Source organism: Podarcis raffonei, chromosome 17, assembly GCF_027172205.1.
Source record: "Podarcis raffonei isolate rPodRaf1 chromosome 17, rPodRaf1.pri, whole genome shotgun sequence".
NCBI lineage: Eukaryota > Metazoa > Chordata > Lepidosauria > Squamata > Lacertidae > Podarcis > Podarcis raffonei.
Window position 1 is genome coordinate 31,978,257 of NC_070618.1, and position 17,443 is coordinate 31,995,699.

At 47.4% G+C, this 17,443-nt stretch overlaps 1 protein-coding gene across 1 annotated transcript in view; it reads right to left on the bottom strand.

Moving 5' to 3' along the window:
• Nucleotides 1–16,411, bottom strand: part of RAB3D (RAB3D, member RAS oncogene family) — a 38,047-nt gene extending 21,636 nt beyond the window's left edge. The window contains exon 1 of the mRNA XM_053370801.1: nt 16,163–16,411. The gene's annotated coding sequence lies outside the window, so the exon portion shown is untranslated. The remainder of the gene's footprint in view (nt 1–16,162) is intronic.
• Nucleotides 16,412–17,443: the final 1,032 nt, after the last annotated feature.

The following is a 17,443-nucleotide window of genomic DNA, read 5'->3' on the forward strand; positions in this document are numbered from 1 at the left end:
GCGCTGTGGAGTCCCGTCTTCCGCCAACATGATTTTACACTTACAATGCGATTTTCCACTTTACAATGCGTTTTCCTGAAAAGCTTTTTTGCTGTGACTAGATCCAGCCTGAATCTGAAAAGACGAGTCAAGTATTGATGAAAACAGCCAACAATAGCGGCTAGAGCATCAGACGAGGACTGAGGAGACCCAGGTTCAAATCTTCGCTGGGCCATTTTTTGGGCCAGCTCCTAGCTCCCAGTCTAACCTCCCTCATAGGTTATTGTAAGCACAAAATGGGAGGGGGCAGAACACCACCCCCAGCTTCTTGGAAGAAAGACAAGACAAGAATGTAATGAAATAAATAAATGTGAGACGAAGACCGATCTGCTATGTCATCAACACAGATCATTGTACAGTGGAACCTTGGTTTTCGAACTTAATCCCTTCCGGAAGACCATTTGGCTTCCAAAAAGTTCAAAAACCAAGGATCAATGGCTGGCTGCAAAGTCAATGGGAAAAAATAAAAAATGCGCCTTGGAAGACGTTTGGCTTCCAAAAATCGTTAGAAAACTGGAGCAGTTACTTCAGGTTTTTCGGCGTTCGGTAGCCGAGGTTTGACTGTAGAGGATAAACCTCACAAAAGGCCTCTTAGCTTGAGGTGGCTGGTATTTTTAGAAGAAAACTAGAAGGCTCAACAGACTTGCGCATGCACAGTTTGTGAGAAGTGCTGAATGTGTTAGAAGACCATTTAAACAAACCTTTCCATCTTCCAAACTCACAAATGTATTGTGTTCCACTGGCTCTTTTAACCACTTCACTCGCATTCACTGTTCTCTGTCCTCTGCTTGTGCAATTGCCAGGGTAAGTTCAGGCTCAACCAATATCCTGACCCATCCCCTCCTCTTAAAGCAAAGTGCAAGGACAAACGCACCTTTTTAAAATGCTGCTTTTTAGAACACTGTGAAGCACGGAATAATATTTTAACTTTTGCTGAATGTGAGCCACACTGAACACCCCGCGGAATCATTAACCACTCTAATAATTAGAACATTTAAGTACGGGTATGATGTTAACTGTTCCTCGTGAGGTGTTCCCAGATACATTACTTAAGAGCCACAAACCTGCGGAAAAGTGCTGCAGTATGAAATGGGAGTCAATTTAACTAGCCACGCAGATCCGTCTTTTCTTGGCAACAACACGGCACAGCTCAGCACTGTGGTAATCTTGCTGCTTCATCACCTCCTGCACATCACAGAGAGGAACAGGGAGCCAGAGGGGTTGGAGATCTCAGCATCAGCACAAACTGGGGTGGGGAAGGTTTAAATGGGGTATTTTCTTTTTAATCAACAAACGCAAAACCTGCTGTGCTGAGAATGTGCATTAGGTTTCTTCTCCAAATTCTGTCCTGTATTAGTAGTTTTCACACGTGACACAAGTAGCGTCTGAAGGACTCAAATATTTTTTGGGGGGACGGGCGGGGGGAATCCTATTTATGACAAGCCAGAAACAGATTTTGAAATCTGTTGCACTGTAAGCAACTCGCTGGTATATGGAAGCACAAACTAACTTTTTGATTGAGAAGGGGCGGGTTCTCAAATACAGATAAGGTAAACTGGAGGGAAAAAATAAACAAGGACAAAGGAACCATAGTGGGAAGAGGAACACACATTCCGAGAGCTGTAAGATTTACCACAAAATCTGGCTCCTTCAGGAGGAAGAACAAGGCATGATTTTAAAAATAAAACTAGTTTTTGGAGTATCTGTTATAAGAACAATGCACAACTACTGTAGCACCAACTGGGTTCTTGTGGCACTTTGGTGTGACAGAACCACACATCATCCTCTTTAAAAACGCAGAGGCATGCTGTTTGATGTGTCTAATTACAAATAAATAGTAAAAAAACCCAAAACTTTACAGAATCACACTGCCAACTGGTACATGATAAAATTAAAAACAAAACCCAAATCTCTAGAGGACAGAATTCCAAATTCCAAAGTCTGGAAACCTCTTGAAGTCTGTGGGCATATAAATGTACATGGCAGTAAATTCCATTGAACTCAATGGACTCTGTTTCTATGCAGCTATGTATAGGATTGCAATGCAAAGGCCCTCATGGGACTCGGGTGATATACCTAAAAAGGTATTCCTGGTTAATCCCGGAGAGAAAGTCAGTACAATGCCGAATTTAATACTGAATTTCACTGGATGCCTCTCAGATTCGTGTTATTTAAAAAATAAGTTTTTTTTAAAAAGGAATGCGTTGCTCTAGTCCTCACCATGCAAACAGTGTCACTGGGAGCTCACAGGTTGAATGCTGGTAAATGTACAGTATTTAGATGATAATCAGACTACATTATGTTATCCAGGCAAATGCATGAATGACTGCATGATGAGTCTGCATAAAGATGAACCAGGTCCTGCGTGCTCTGCACTTATGACGTTGTTTTATACTACGTTAGACTAATGTTGGATCATCATCCAGCTTGGCACTTGCAGTGTCCGTCAGAGTCCTGAGGCAGAGGACTTTCTCAGCCCTGCTACCCAAAATGCTCAGGTCAAACTTAGGGCCTTCACCCTGCAAAGAATGGGCTCCGACGTGCAGCTGCGAGTGCACTCAAAATGCTTTATCGCTTAATTAGATTATTTGCATCCTGCCTTTCAATGAAATGATTCTCAAGAAGACTGTGATCGAAGAGAGCACAGCTGAAATGATCTTCTGCATCCCCTCAAGACAACACACGATTCAGCCACTCTTGGTAGTGGCACCTGCCCTGTGGAACGCCCTCCCACCAGATGTCAAAGAGAACAACAACTACCAGACTTTTAGGAGACATCTGAAGGCAGCCCTGTTTAGGGAAGCTTTTAATGTTTAATAGACTGTTGTATTTTAATATTCGGTTGGAAGCCGCCCAGAGTGGCTGGGGAAACCCAGCCAGATGGGCGGGGTATAAATATTATTATTATTATTATTATTATTATTATTATTATTATGAACAGCAGCAGGACATGTACATGAAATGAGGGAAAGAGGCAGGCAAAGAGAGTCATAGAATCATAAAATCATAGAGTTAGAAGGGTCCACAAGAGTCATCTAGTCCATCTCCCTGCAATGCAGGAGTCTCAACTAAAACACCCATGACAGATGGCCTCCCAACCTCTGCTTAAAAACCTCCAATGAGGGAGAATCTACCACCTCCTGAGGGAGTCTATTCCAATGTCAAACAGCTCTTACTGTCAGAAAGTTCTTCCTAATATTTACTCGGAATCTCCTTCCTTGTAATTTGAAGCCATTTGTTCTGAGTTCTACCCTCCAGAGCAGGAGAAAACAAGCTTGCTCCATTTTCCATGTGGAAGCCCTTTAGATATGTGAAGATGGCCATCACACCATCTCCTCTTCTCCAGGCTCAACATACCCAGACCTCCTTCAATCGTTCCTCATAAGGCTTGGTTTCCAGACCCTTGATCATCCTGATTGCCCTTGTCTGCACACTTTCCAGCTTGTCAAGATCCTTCTTAAATTGTGACACCCAGAACTGGACACAGTATTCCAGGTGTGGTCTGACCAAGGCAGAATACACAGGCACCATTACTTCCCTCGCTCTGGACACAATACATCTGTTGATGCAGTCTAGAATAGCATTACTTTAGCTTATTTTGCCAGTGCATCACACTCAGTGCCAGATTTACGTATAAGCTAAGCAAGCTATAGGTTAGGGCGCCACTCTCTTGGGGCCCCCCAAAAAAATTAAAGGAAAAAACCCCTGGATGTACATTTCCAAAATATAAGATAAAAACCAAATAAAATAAAACCTACATACAGTAACAGTGTTTTGTGTTGTGTAGGCTCCTATTCGTTATGTGCAAATGGCTTTAGATACCTATTAGGTCCATAAATTACCATATAGCATGTATTCAACACAAAAAAACAGCGACAATTTGTTGTTGACAAAGGGCAGCTGGACATATAAAGGGCCCTATTACCTTCAGTAGCTTAGGGCCTCATCAAACCTAAATCCGGCCCTGATCACACTGTTGACTCATGTTAAGCTTGTGGTCTACTAAGACCCCTTAGAGCCTTTCCACATGTACAACCAGTAAGCCAAATGTCCCGCATCTGGTTCTTCTTGCCTAAGTGCAGAATGCTGTATTTGTCCCTACTGAAATTCAGTTTGCCACCACACTCCAGCAGCTGTGGGCACCTTTAAATTTATCCTTTCCCCTCAAAGTAATTGCATCTTATTTCTACCCCAACGGCAACTTACTGGCTAATTAATTTGGTTCTGTTATGTCCACCTGTTCTCACTACTGTAGAAGTGACGGCTTTGCACCTGTTCCAGTTTCTCAGAGTCTGAATTTGGGTTTAAAAAAACCCCATGCAGGCAGGACAGCAAGTTCTGGGGAAGGGTGGGGAGATTATTTGCCTTTTCCTAAGATGCTTCCTGGCTTGTTTGAAGATGTGCCTTGCAGGAAACAAGCTAGGGTCATTTGAGAACTCCTCATCAAGGACCCCCAATAAGGTTAGGCCACCAACTTGCAAGGGATGCGGGTGGCGCTGTGGGTTAAACCACAGAGCCTAGGACTTGCTGATCAGAAGGTCGGCGGTTCGAATCCCCGTGACGGGGTGAGCTCCCATTGCTCGGTCCCTGCTCCTGCCAACCTTGCAGTTCGAAAGCACGTCAAAGTGGAAGTAGATAAATAGGTACCGCTCTGGCGGGAAGGTAAACGGCGTTTCCGTGCGCTGCTCTGGTTCTCCAGAAGCGGCTTAGTCATGCTGGCCACATGACCCGGAAGCTGTCTGCGGACCAATGCCGGCTCCCTTGGCCTATAGAGCGAGATACGCACCACAACCCCAGAGTCGGTCGCGACTGGACCTAATGGTCAGGGGTCCCTTTTCCTTTACTTACCAACTTGCAACTTCCATTGGTGACGCTCATATGATTCTGCAGCAGAGCAGACACTTGTGGCTTCTTATACACACAGAGCACTAATAGGAAAACGTACTTCCTCTTCTGCCTCCAATCCCAAGTACAAACACTGAACAGCATTCAGAAAAAGATAACCTATGTAAGTGCAGCACCTAAATCAAGTTACAACAGTACTGTACATGCATAGGGCAATGTTGAGAAGGGCAGATTTATTTTTTTCTCAGGCTATGTGCAAAGCAATATTGCAAAAAGAGCAGGCAGGATTCATTTCCTGCCTGCTTCTCCATAACAACATGAAGCAATAGGTCTGCTCTCTTCTGAGCACAGAAAGGGAGACCTTGAAATGTGAGCTCTCTGTCAAAACAGGCTAGTCCCTTTTCTAGCAAGCAGAGTATGTACAACCCTCTTTGAGCCAGGGCTGACCTGGACTGTGCCACTCTTGCCACACCTCTTACCCTCTTGTGCCTTATCCCCCAAAGCCTTATCATGGAGAAGCAGGGACAAGCAGAACAAAGCAGATCGGAAGAAGCCCTACGGTTCTCCTCTATTAAGTTGTGAGTGGACATAGCAGGCGACACAGAGATTACTCCAAGTGGTTCTTTATAGTAAGCTGGAACTGAACTGAAGAGCTCAGCCAGCCTATTTTTATAGGCAGCCGGCTGTCAGCATTGCAACCACAACAACCCAGGGTTTCCCACCTAAATTAATGTACGTGGACCTGAGTGAAAACTATATACACAATACCCCTGGTGGCCAGGGTGAGAACATCAATACATAACACCCTCCTTAGCTGCAAATGAGGCTCAACACATCAGGAGAACAGGTGCATTCTGGATTGGGCTGCAGAAACATTGAAATGGTGGCATAATATGAATGAGGGGGGGAAATATTGTGAGAAGGTGAATTTGGTGGGGAAATGGTTTTTGGAAGCAGAAATTATGTGCAGGGATCTGGGAAGGAGATTAAGCAGGAATGCCAGTGGGGCAGAAGAGTTGGAACTGGTTTAAATTGTTCTATAAGCACATAAGATGATCCCCAGCCAGATGGGGGGGGGTTATAAATAATAAAATTATTATTAAAAATTATTATCTATCTAATTCAACATTTGGTCCAGACAGATTGAGATGAATCTGCCCTTCCCTGTTTGTTTGTCTCTAGCATCTAGTAACTTACAAGTATACTGGACTACAGCTTTGGACATATTATGGGCAACAGAAGGACATGCAGGAACAATACTGGTTGGAGCATCCTCACTTTTTTGAGGAACCGCTGACAATGTATAAATCACCATAGGGGAGTGCTACATAAATAGTAAATCTGCATTTGTAAAGCATCTTGGGGACAGTGCATTTCAAAGAGCTGAACATATATATTGTGTGTGTGTGTGTTTTGAAATTAATTCTACACTTTTCTGTCCCACATTTCAGCTGTGAATGACTCCCAGAACACCTAACAATCCTCTAAAAATGAAAATCAGAAGCAAAAATGCTAACTTTAAAACAACAGAAACAGATATTAAAACCAGAGCCAACTAAGATCCAAACTGTTCTCAGTATAACATCTAACAGGTCTTCACCCAGCACCAAAAGGATAACCAAATTGGTGCACAATATTCATTTCTACAGAGGCCCAAGATGTAGTAAAGGGAGCCTAAGTACAACAATTCAACAAGAAATGCAATTAAAAATAATCCTACAGCTATAAAGCTGTATAGTCACACAGTTATAATAAAATTAAACACCTGCAGCCAAATTAAGCCTTCAGAGTGCATACCTGAGAGAACAAAACTATATGGCCTAAATATGGCCAACCTCAGGGCCAGTGGGCAGAAATTTATGTAGATGGCCCTCCTATGAACCTTCAGAGATCTCTCATGGCACAATGAAGGAGTTTCAGACAGGTCTTTCCAACAGATCTCAAAGGGTTATACAGTACAGTGGAAACTTGGTTGTCAAACTTGAGTCCGTTCGACTCCTGGAACCGTTCGACAACCGAGGCACGGCTTCTGATTGGCTGCAGGAGCTTCCTGCACTCAATCGGAAGCCGTGGAAGCCACATTGGACGTTCGGCTTCCAAAGAACGTTTGCAAACTGGAACACTCACTTCCAGGTTTGCGACATTTGGGAGCCAAAACGGACTAGTACCAAGGTGTTCGACAACCAAGGTACGACCGTAGTGTTGTTGATATATATTGTCCATTTACCGTAGCTCTTCTAAATCCCACAGCCATAGTCTAAAACCTTTTACTGGTTTGGGCGGCTGACCAAAAATTTGTGGTCACCAGGCCCCTTACCCCAAAGGGTGGGATCTTGTCCCTATTTTTATTTTACATGCCTCTGGATTGTAATAAAACCGCAGTTTGATCCATCTTTTAGATTTAGGGGAGCTAGTCTCAAACGTTTGTTGGGGGAGACCTAGGTTTTTTTTGGGGGGGGAGTTATTTGTCCTGTCTTCACGCTTTTTATGATGGAGGACCCCTGTAGCCACCCCCAACGACACGTTCTCAAGATGGAGGGGGAGGGAACAGCTGCAGTTGCCTGCGGTTCCTGCACAATGTTTGCCATCTTTGCCTCTTAGAAGACAAAGTCCAGCAACTGGAGGAACGTGTAGCTACGCTCCAAAGAATTAGAGAGCTGGAGCTCTTCTTGGAAGCAACAGAGCACACCGTCTCCACCAAGGAGGAGACAGGGGACCAGTGGCGTAGCGTGGGGGGTGCCAGGGGTGCCGGCCGCACCGGGCGCAACATCTGGGGGGGCGCGAGTCCAGAGGGAAGGGACAAGTTCCTTCCTCCGCCAGGCTCCCCATCGCCACCGCCAGCCTTGCGCCCTAGCGCGCGCGCCGCCCCCCGCCGCCGCTGCGGCTGTGCTCCACTCACTGCTCGCAGGAGGAGCAGCCGCTGCAGCAGCGCCGACGCCGCCACCGACGCCTGGCCGGGCGCGGGCAGCCTCCGCACCCCGATGCCGACGCCGACGCCATCCCCTCGGCCCAGCCACAGGTGGCGGCTGCTTCTGCCGACTGGGAGGGAGGAGAGCTCCGAGGGGCCTCGACGCGCCCTGCGCTCCCCAAAACCCTCCGAGAGGAAGCCGGCGGGCGGGCGAGGGTCTCCCGGCGGAAGGGGGCGCCGCTGGCTCCGGCTCTCAGCGCAAGTCTCAGCCGCGGGGCGGGGGGGCGAGGACGGAGCTCGGCTGGAAGCCCCCGGACCCGGCCGGGAGGAGGAGAGGCGCTCGCCAAGCCCGGATCTGGAGCGCCTCGGAGCGCGGGCTCCACCTACAGCCCAAGGAGAGGAGGGGGCGGGGAGGCGCCCGAGGGGAGGGGGCTTCGGCTGCCTCGGCCTGCGGGGGCTCCGCAAATAATAAATTTAATAAATTCCTGCTGAGCCTTTGGGGGGGGGTCCTTGGCTCCTTCGCTCGCCCCCAGCCCCAGTGGCATAGCGTGGGGGGGTGCAGGGGGGCCGGCCGCACCGGCCACAACATCTGGGGGGGCGCTCGCACTCGAGTGCTAAAATCCACGGGTTAGGGGGCGCAAATTACTTGCCTTGCCCCGGGTGCTGACAACCCACGCTACGCCACTGCAGGGGACTCCCCTGAGAAGGAAGCTAGTTCACCAACACAGGAGCCAGATATATGGAGAAACGTGACTCAAAGAAGTAGGAGGCCCAGGGTTCGCTCTGATTGTTTAGAAATACACAATCGCTTTGAGGTCCTCTCCCCTAGCATGGAAGATGAAGAGCAGACTCCATTTGAGGATCTCTCCCTCATTACAGTCGATCAGGTATATGAAGACGAGCAGCAAAGTCAGTCCTCAGGGAATGTGCAGGCGACCTTGGAACGGACAGCTCACGGAAGAACCCCGACCAAACCTAAGAGGAGGTGTGTAGTGGTGATAGGGGATTCCCTACTGAGGGGAACAGAAGCAGTGATCTGTGGGCCTGGCAAGATGTCTCGGGAAGTGTGCTGTCTCCCCGGGCTAAGATCCAAGATGTAACTGAACGACTGCAAGGAATCATAAAACCCACTGACAAATACCCCTTCCTCTTGGTTCATGTGGGAACCAATGACACTGCAAGCAATAGCCTCCAGAAGATCAAAAGAGACTACGAGGCTCTGGGCAGGAAATTGAAGCAATTAAATGCACAAATTGTCATCCCATCTGTCCTCCCAGTTGAACGACGTGGCCCAGGGAGAGAGGGGAAAATAGTGGAAGTGAACAGCTGGCTTCGCAAATGGTGTAAACAGGAACGGTTTGGATTCTTAGATCACGGACTGCAGTTTCTTGAAGATGGACTTCTGGCAAGCGATGGGCTGCACCTCACAACGGTTGGGAGGAATGTTTTTGCCAAAAATCTCAGAAACCTCATCAGGAGGGCTTTAAACTGACTAATGTGGGGGAGGGAGACAGTGCTCCTGAAGGTAGGAGTCTATCAATTGATGAAGATGATCATCCAAATGTCATAGACTAAATGGAGCAAACAGCACGCAGACCTAGTGGTGGGAGGAAAAAATCCTTAAATAAGAGACACGGGGGAATGATTAATGGACTTCAATGTCTGTACACTAATGCGCAAAGCATGGGAAATAAACAAGATGAGCTTGAGCTCTTGGCACAGCAAACTAAATATGACATAATAGGCATCACTGAAACCTGGTGGGATAAGTCCCAAGATTGGAATGTAATAATGGAGGGATACAATCTATTTCAGAGAAACAGACCAGACAAGAAAGGAGGAGGAGTGGCGTTATATGTCAGGGATGTGTATACCTGTGAAGAGATCCAAGATTTAGAACCTCAAAGCCAAAGTGAGAGCATTTGGGTCAAAATTAAGGGAGAGAAGAATAACAGTGACCTCATTGTGGGAGTTTACTATAGATCCCCAAGCCAAACGGAGGACATAGATGATGCCTTCCTGGAACAGATGGCCAAGCATGCAAAAGGAAGGGAGATAGTAGTAATGGGGGACTTCAATTACCCGGATATTTGTTGGATGTCAAACTCAGCCAAGAGCATAAGGTCAAACAGATTTCTCACTGGCCTTCCAGACAACTTCATTGTCCAGAAAGTGGGAGAAGCAACAAGAGGAACAGCCATTTTAGATCTGGTCCTAACCAATGTTGATGACCTGGTTAGTGGGGTAGAAGTGGAAGGATCATTAGGCGCGAGTGATCATGCTCTTCTGAAGTTTACTATACAGCGGAAAGGAGCAGCCAAGCATACTAGGACTCAATTTCTTGACTTTAAGAAAGCCGACTTCATAAAACTTAGGGAAGTGCTGGGTGAGATCCCATGGACAGTAATACTAAAAGGAAAGGGAGTTCATGATGGCTGGGAGTTTGTTAAGAGGGAGATAGTAAAAGCACAACTTCAGGCAATACCAATGAGACAGAAACATGGAAGGTGCCTAAAGAAGCCAGGGTGGCTATCTAAAGAACTTTTAACTGAGTTAAGATTAAAAAAGGATGTGTACAAAAAATGGAAAAGGGGGGAAACCACCAAAGAGGAATTCAAACAAATAGTCAGCACGTGTAGACACAAAGTCAGAAAAGCTAAAGCACAGAATGAACTCAGGCTTGCTAGAGAGGTTAAAAGCAGCAAAAAAGGCTTTTATGGGTATGTTCGTAGCAAAAGGAAGATCAAAGAAACAGTGGGGTCACTCAGAGGAGAAGATGGTGAAATGCAAACAGGGGACACAGAAAGGGCTGAACTCCTCAATGCCTTCTTTGCCTCAGTCTTCTCCGATAAAGAAAACAATGCCCGACCTGAAGAATTTGGAGCAAATGATTCAGCAGAGGAAACACAGCCCAGAATAACTAAGGAGATAGTACAAGAATACTTGGCTAGTTTAGATGTATTCAAGTCTCCAGGGCCAGATGAACTGCATCCAAGAGTATTAAAAGAACTAGCAGATGTGATCTCAGAACCACTGGCAGTCATCTTTGAGAATTCCTGGAGAACAGGCGAAGTCCCGGCAGACTGGAGGAGGGCAAATGTTGTCCCTATTTTCAAAAAGGGGAAAAGAGAGGACCCAAATAATTACCGCCCAGTCAGTCTGACATCAATACCAGGGAAGATTCTGGAGCAGATCATTAAGCAAACAGTCTGTGAGCACCTAGAAAGGAATGCTATGATCACCAATAGTCAGCATGGATTTCTGAAAAATAAGTCATGGCAGACTAACCTGATCTCGTTTTTTGACAGAATTACAAGCCTGGTAGATGAAGGGAACGCAGTGGATGTAGCCTACCTTGATTTCAGCAAGGCATTTGACAAGGTGCCCCATGATATTCTTGTAAAGAAGCTGGTAAAATGCGGTCTTGACTATGCTACCATTCAGTGGATTTGTAACTGGCTGACTGACCGAACCCAAAGGGTGCTCATCAATGGTTCCTCTTCATCCTGGAGAAGAGTGACTAGTGGGGTGCCACAGGGTTCTGTCTTGGGCCCGGTCTTATTCAACATCTTTATCAACGACTTGGATGATGGACTCAAGGGCATCCTGATCAAATTTGCAGGTGACACCAAACTGGGAGGGGTGGCTAACACCCCAGAGGACAGGATCACACTTCAAAACGACCTTGACAGATTAGAGAACTGGGCCAAAACAAACAAGATGAATTTTAACAGGGAGAAATGTAAAGTATTGCACTTGGGCAAAAAAAATGAGAGGCACAAATACAAGATGGGTGACACCTGGCTTGAGAGCACTACATGTGAAAAGGATCTAGGAGTCTTGGTTGACCACAAACTTGACATGAGCCAACAGTGTGACGCGGCAGCTAAAAAAGCCAATGCAATTCTGGGCTGCATCAATAGGAGTATAACATCTAGATCAAGGGAAGTAATAGTGCCACTGTATTCTGCTCTGGTCAGACCTCACCTGGAGTACTGTGTCCAGTTCTGGGCACCACAGTTCAAGAAGGACACTGACAAACTGGAACGTGTCCAGAGGAGGGCAACCAAAATGGTCAAAGGCCTGGAAACGATGCCTTATGAGGAACGGCTAAGGGAGCTGGGCATGTTTAGCCTGGAGAAGAGGAGGTTAAGGGGCGATATGATAGCCATGTTCAAATATATAAAAGGATGTCACATAGAGGAGGGAGAAAGGTTGTTTTCTGCTGCTCCAGAGAAGCGGACACGGAGCAATGGATCCAAACTACAAGAAAGAAGATTCCACCTAAACATTAGGAAGAACTTCCTGACAGTAAGAGCTGTTCGACAGTGGAATTTGCTGCCAAGGAGTGTGGTGGAGTCTCCTTCTTTGGAGGTCTTTAAGCAGAGACTTGACAACCATATGTCAGGAGTGCTCTGATGGTGTTTCCTGCTTGGCAGGGGGTTGGACTCGATGGCCCTTGTGGTCTCTTCCAACTCTATGATTCTATGATTCTATGATTCAAGGTGGATTACGAAAGAAAGAAAGAAATTATTGCGGTGGGGGGTTTAAAAACAAGTATTAAAACATTCACAAATAATTAAAATCAAAAACAAGGTAAAACCAGATTAAAACGCTGCATTTTGGAGAACAACCCCTTGCACTGGTAGAATTGTGTTGCACACTCGGAGCATGGAAACTCTCATGATGCCTTTATTCAATCTGATTTTCATTAATTCTGATTAACTGCTCATTTAAAAGAGGTGTGGTCGTGGATTTTAAATTGTCGGTTTTGTGTGACTGTTTCTGCACACTGCCTGATGAGAATACTGGTCCCGACAGGGAGAATGGAAATCTGGAGCTGGAAAGGGAGACAAGGATCGCTCCTTACATTTTATGCTACCTTGCTGCAGTTGTGGGGATGCTTGGAGGCCTCAGGAGGGCAAAGCCAAACTAGAAGACCTGACCTTCCACTCTGGGATATGATGGGCAGGGCTGAACGTTCGGCTGCTGTGCTTCCGAGACACTTGCAACATATGCTTCAGGAGTGCAGAAGGAAAGCAAGCCCAGTGCGCTCCCAACCTTGGACTTGCAACTGCAGGGCAATCCCCTGGCTGCTTCTCCAGCCCCCAAGGCTGGAGGTCTGAGGTTCATCCTGCTTGCCGGAAGGAAGCACAACATTTGCCATGATGAGAGGAACTGTGGACCCTTGCCCATAGTCATTAGTGCTAACTGTTTAAGACTGGTTCCCCCAGGACGCTGCTTAGCTCCACAGCAGATAATTAAATTGGATTGCCACTGAGCAATACCAGTGGCAAAACCTGAGTGTCAAAAAGTGTCACAGGGCCATGCTGTGAAAAGCAGACCCCCTCCCTCGGCACGGCTGGAGTCTAACCAAAATCCAGGCCTTCCTTATTGCCACAGATAGCTTCCATGGCAGGAAGTAGATGAAGGCTGCTGTGCACATTTGTCTATGACTGACAATGGAATGCTCCACTGTGCATTAATAATAATAATAATAATAATAATAATAATAATAATAATAATAATATATTTATATCCCACCCTCCCCAGCCAAAGCCGGGCTCAGAGCAGCTAACAACAGTAAAAATAGCACAGTTTACATAAAATCACAGTCAATTAATTGAAATACATTCTAAAATCAATTCAGAGTCAAATTAATGGCAACCATTGGGTTCGAGTTCTATGAAGATTACAAAAGGAGAGAGGGGGTCAGACTGTGCCTTAGCCCAAAGGCTTGGTGGAACAGCTCTGTCTTGCAGGCCCTGCGGAAAGATGTCAAGTCCCGCAGGACCCTAGTCTCTTGTGACAGAGCGTTCCACCAGATCGGGGCCACAGCTGAAAAAGCCCTGGCTCTGGTTGATACCAGCCTAACCTCTCTGTGGCCCAGGACCTCCAAGATGTTTTGTTTGAAGATCGTAAGTTCCTCCGTGGGACATACCAGGAGAGGCGGTCCTGTAGGTACGAGGGTCCTAGGCCGTATAGGGCTTTAAAGGTTAAAACCAGCACCTTAAGCCTGATCCTGTACTCCACCAGGAGCCAGTGCAGCTGGTATAGCACCGGGTGAATGTGATCCCGCGGTGAGGACCCCAAAATTTAGGGAGGGGGTACTGAGTTAAAATGAGAGAGTGTACTGTGCAGGTAGCCCAACTTATCAAATGGTTATCAAACGGCAACAGGGCTTAATTTGAACCTGATCACAAGGCCAGGGACATGGCAGATGCAACATGCCTTTCCAGTAAACAGCCACAACCAGAGCTCAAACAGGTTGAATTGGGAGTCTTTTAAGGAGACTGTGACTTCCAGGCAAATATGATATCTCTGAACTACTGAACTGCAGTGAAGCAAACGGGCAGAATTTGAGGCATAGTTCTTACAGAGGTGTTGAAGATGTGCCTGGCAGATGGGGGAATGCATGACAGAATGCTTCTCCAGTCAAAAGCAGAAGGAGGCTAAGTTAGAACACACACACACCCTCTCGACCAACAGGCAGGTTTTGGACATTCAGGGATTTATTTTTATTATGGGTAGTCAAGTTTTCCAAAACCTCACATACTTTCTCAAGTGCTACAGTACAGATGCAGCTTTAGCATCTGGGTAAGAAGGCCTTAGACTTGGACACGGGTGGCGCTGTGGGTTAAACCACTGAGCCTAGGGCTTGCAGCTCAGAAGGTCGGCGGTTTGAATCCCTGCTATGGGGTGATCTCTCATTGTTCAGTCCCTGCTCCTGCCAACCTAGCAGTTTGAAAGCATGTCAAAGTGCAAGTAGATAAATAGGTACCGCTCCAGTGGGAAGGTAAACGGCGTTTCCGTGCGCTGCTCTGGTTCGCCAGAAGCGGCTTTGTCATGCTGGCCACAGCTGTACGCCGGCTCCCTCGGCCAATAAAGCGAGATGAGTGCCGCAACCCCAGAGTTGTCCATGACTGGACCTAATGGTCAGGGGTCCCTTTACCTTTTAAGAAGGCCTTAGACTTGGGCTTATTTTGTTGGGCTTTAATAGAACAAATAAACAAATGCTTTAATACTTCTCCAATTTGTTGCCGTGGCCTTTGTATGTGTGCATGGCAACACTGCTCTCAAGCCTTGCCCATTGTGGTGCCCTTCTGATTATGCCAGGCTACAAAACCTCTCCCCATCATTGCTGAGCATTGGCCATGCTGGTTGGGGTTGACAACATCTGGAAAGCAGCGCAATGAGGAATTTTAAAAAGTCAAAGCCCTAAATGTCAATTGCAATATAGGGTAAAGAAAAAGGTGCATAAACCTAGACCTACAGTGGCTTATCAGCATACCCCACCCAAGCTGTCCTAGCTTTGGGAATGCCCCTTTGAATTACTGAAAGCCAGGAAGAGGCATTCAGTTCTGCGGGTGCCCTGCCCACCCCAGTGAGCACTGCCTGGAACTTATATATTTACATATATATTTAGCTTGCTACTGCCTAGCAAGTTCTGGTCACCTGCCAGGAGCATCAGATGTTCAACTTCCTGAAACCACCTTCCTCGCTATAGGAAGCGGTTGCCAACTAATCACAAAAGGCCAGGGACGTCCTGCTCCTGCGCCTCTCACGACAGAACTCAGCAGGTGAACCTCTATGCACCATGGGGCTGAATTCAGCAGGTGATAAGCAATGTCACATGCTGGCCTCTGCACATCCCGGCTGCTGCCAAAAGCACAGAAGAGGCTGGTTTTTTTGTTGTTGTTTTTTTAAAGGAGGGGCCAACTCATACCCCCTTCATTTTTGGAGTAAAGCCCACACTGCCTTTGTTTCTTGACTCAGGTGCTGAACTGGATCCAACATTGTCCAGGGGCAGAATTTATCTCCCTCCTACATCCTTTCCAAAAAGAGGGGTGGCACGGAAACCTCGCTGGCCAACGCACCCCCAGCTTCAAAATAAAGACAATGCCATTCAGGCACCCGTTCCTGATCTCTTTATCCCTGGGCTCTAAATCGTGCTGCCCAAATATTCCCCACTAACCGCATTATTATTATTATTATTATTATTATTATTATTATTAGGGGAGAAAACCCGCGCGCCCACAGAATCGCTAATCCGGAGCTCGCCTCCGCTGCCCAAAAAACCAACGCCTTTTCTCCTCCGGCTGCGCCTGGCGGATCCAGCCCGAAGACTCTCCAAGGAGGCGTTTCTCTCCCGGGCAAGGCGGCTCTCCACCAGCGCGCAGGGAAGGCGGGTAGGTCCAAAGCCGGCTGCGCTATTGCGCGACGCAACCCCCCAAGCCCTGTCTCGGCATCACCTCGCCTTTGGTCTCCCGGGGAGGAGCTGCCTCGCCGCCACCCCTTGCAAAAAACACTCCCAACTCCCTCAGGATGAATGAGCAAGCAAAAATAACCATAACGAAGAAGCAAAGTTACCTTTTTTGCTGCGGGGGGCGCGGAGCCTTTTGGGGCTTTTCCTGCCGCAGCTGCTGCTGGAAGTTGCTTCTCCGCCTCCCCAGCCGGATGTCGGAGTCTTTGGAGGCAGCGGCAGCTCCTGGCTTGCGCGCACGAGAGCGGAGCCTCCCTGGCGAAAGGAGGAAGGTGTGCCCGGGCTGCCTTTCCGCTGCAGACCTCAGCAATCGACCTTCCACATCACCCAGCCACTCCCTCCCTCCCGGAGCGGGGAAGGAGGGGAGGGCGGCGGCGAGAAGCGCGCAGCCAGCCTGCCTGCCTGCTTGCTTGCCTGCTTTCGTCCGTGCGCCCTCGCCCATCCCTTGGCTTGGCTAATGTTGGGAACATGCGCGCCGCCTGCGAGCAGGAGCCGGGCTACAGAAAACGCCCAAGGCGAAGCCTGCTGTCAGGGACCGAGCAAGACGTTTTGGCGCCCGAGGCGGAACACAAAACGGAACAAGCGGGGAAGAAAGATCTACATCAGGAACAAGGGTGGCCAGAACGCCCCTATAGAGGCGCCACGGTGGGGGTAGTTTGCTGAGGAGGAGGCAGATCTGGCCACCAAAAAGAGTATCCGCTTCCTGGCCAGATCTGCTGTCCCTGTGGATCCTGCCGCCCGAGGCAGTTGCCTCACCTTGCTGCTAAGGTGGGCCAGCCCTGCCCGCTGTACCTTTGCTTCATCCAGACCTGCAGTCCGAGAGCTTCTCCTATCCCCACCTGCACAAGGTGCACCCAATTCACCCGCAAAGAGAGAGGGAGGTTTTATGGTGTCTTATTATTTATTAGATTTGTTAGTCACTTTATCATGTCCAGGGCAACTCAGAGTAACTTACAACCTGTAGCTTTAAACTGCAATCCTTACCCTACTGACCTGGGAGTAAGCGCACTTGAATCCAATAGGGCTTCCTTCTGAGTAGAGATGGCTAGGTCAGCACCATTAGTTACTGCCAGTGGCTGGCAAAATCCAGCAGGTGTTTCATATTTTATTTAATTTTATTTATACCCTACCTTTTCCCCTAGACAAGGACTTAAGGTGGCTTACACATAAAAAATAAGAGCAGCTCAAAACATTGTGGGGAATAGTTAAAAAACAATAAAAAGTTGATAGTATAGATATAGACAGTGCTTTTTCAGGGGGGGGGGTACGCAGGGGGTATGCATGCCCCTAAACATTTTGTGAACCTTTGTACTTTTGTCCATTTACTGTATTTATTTTTCCCAATTTGAACTATCAAATGGTAGTTTTCTTGAGTCAAAATGAGAGTA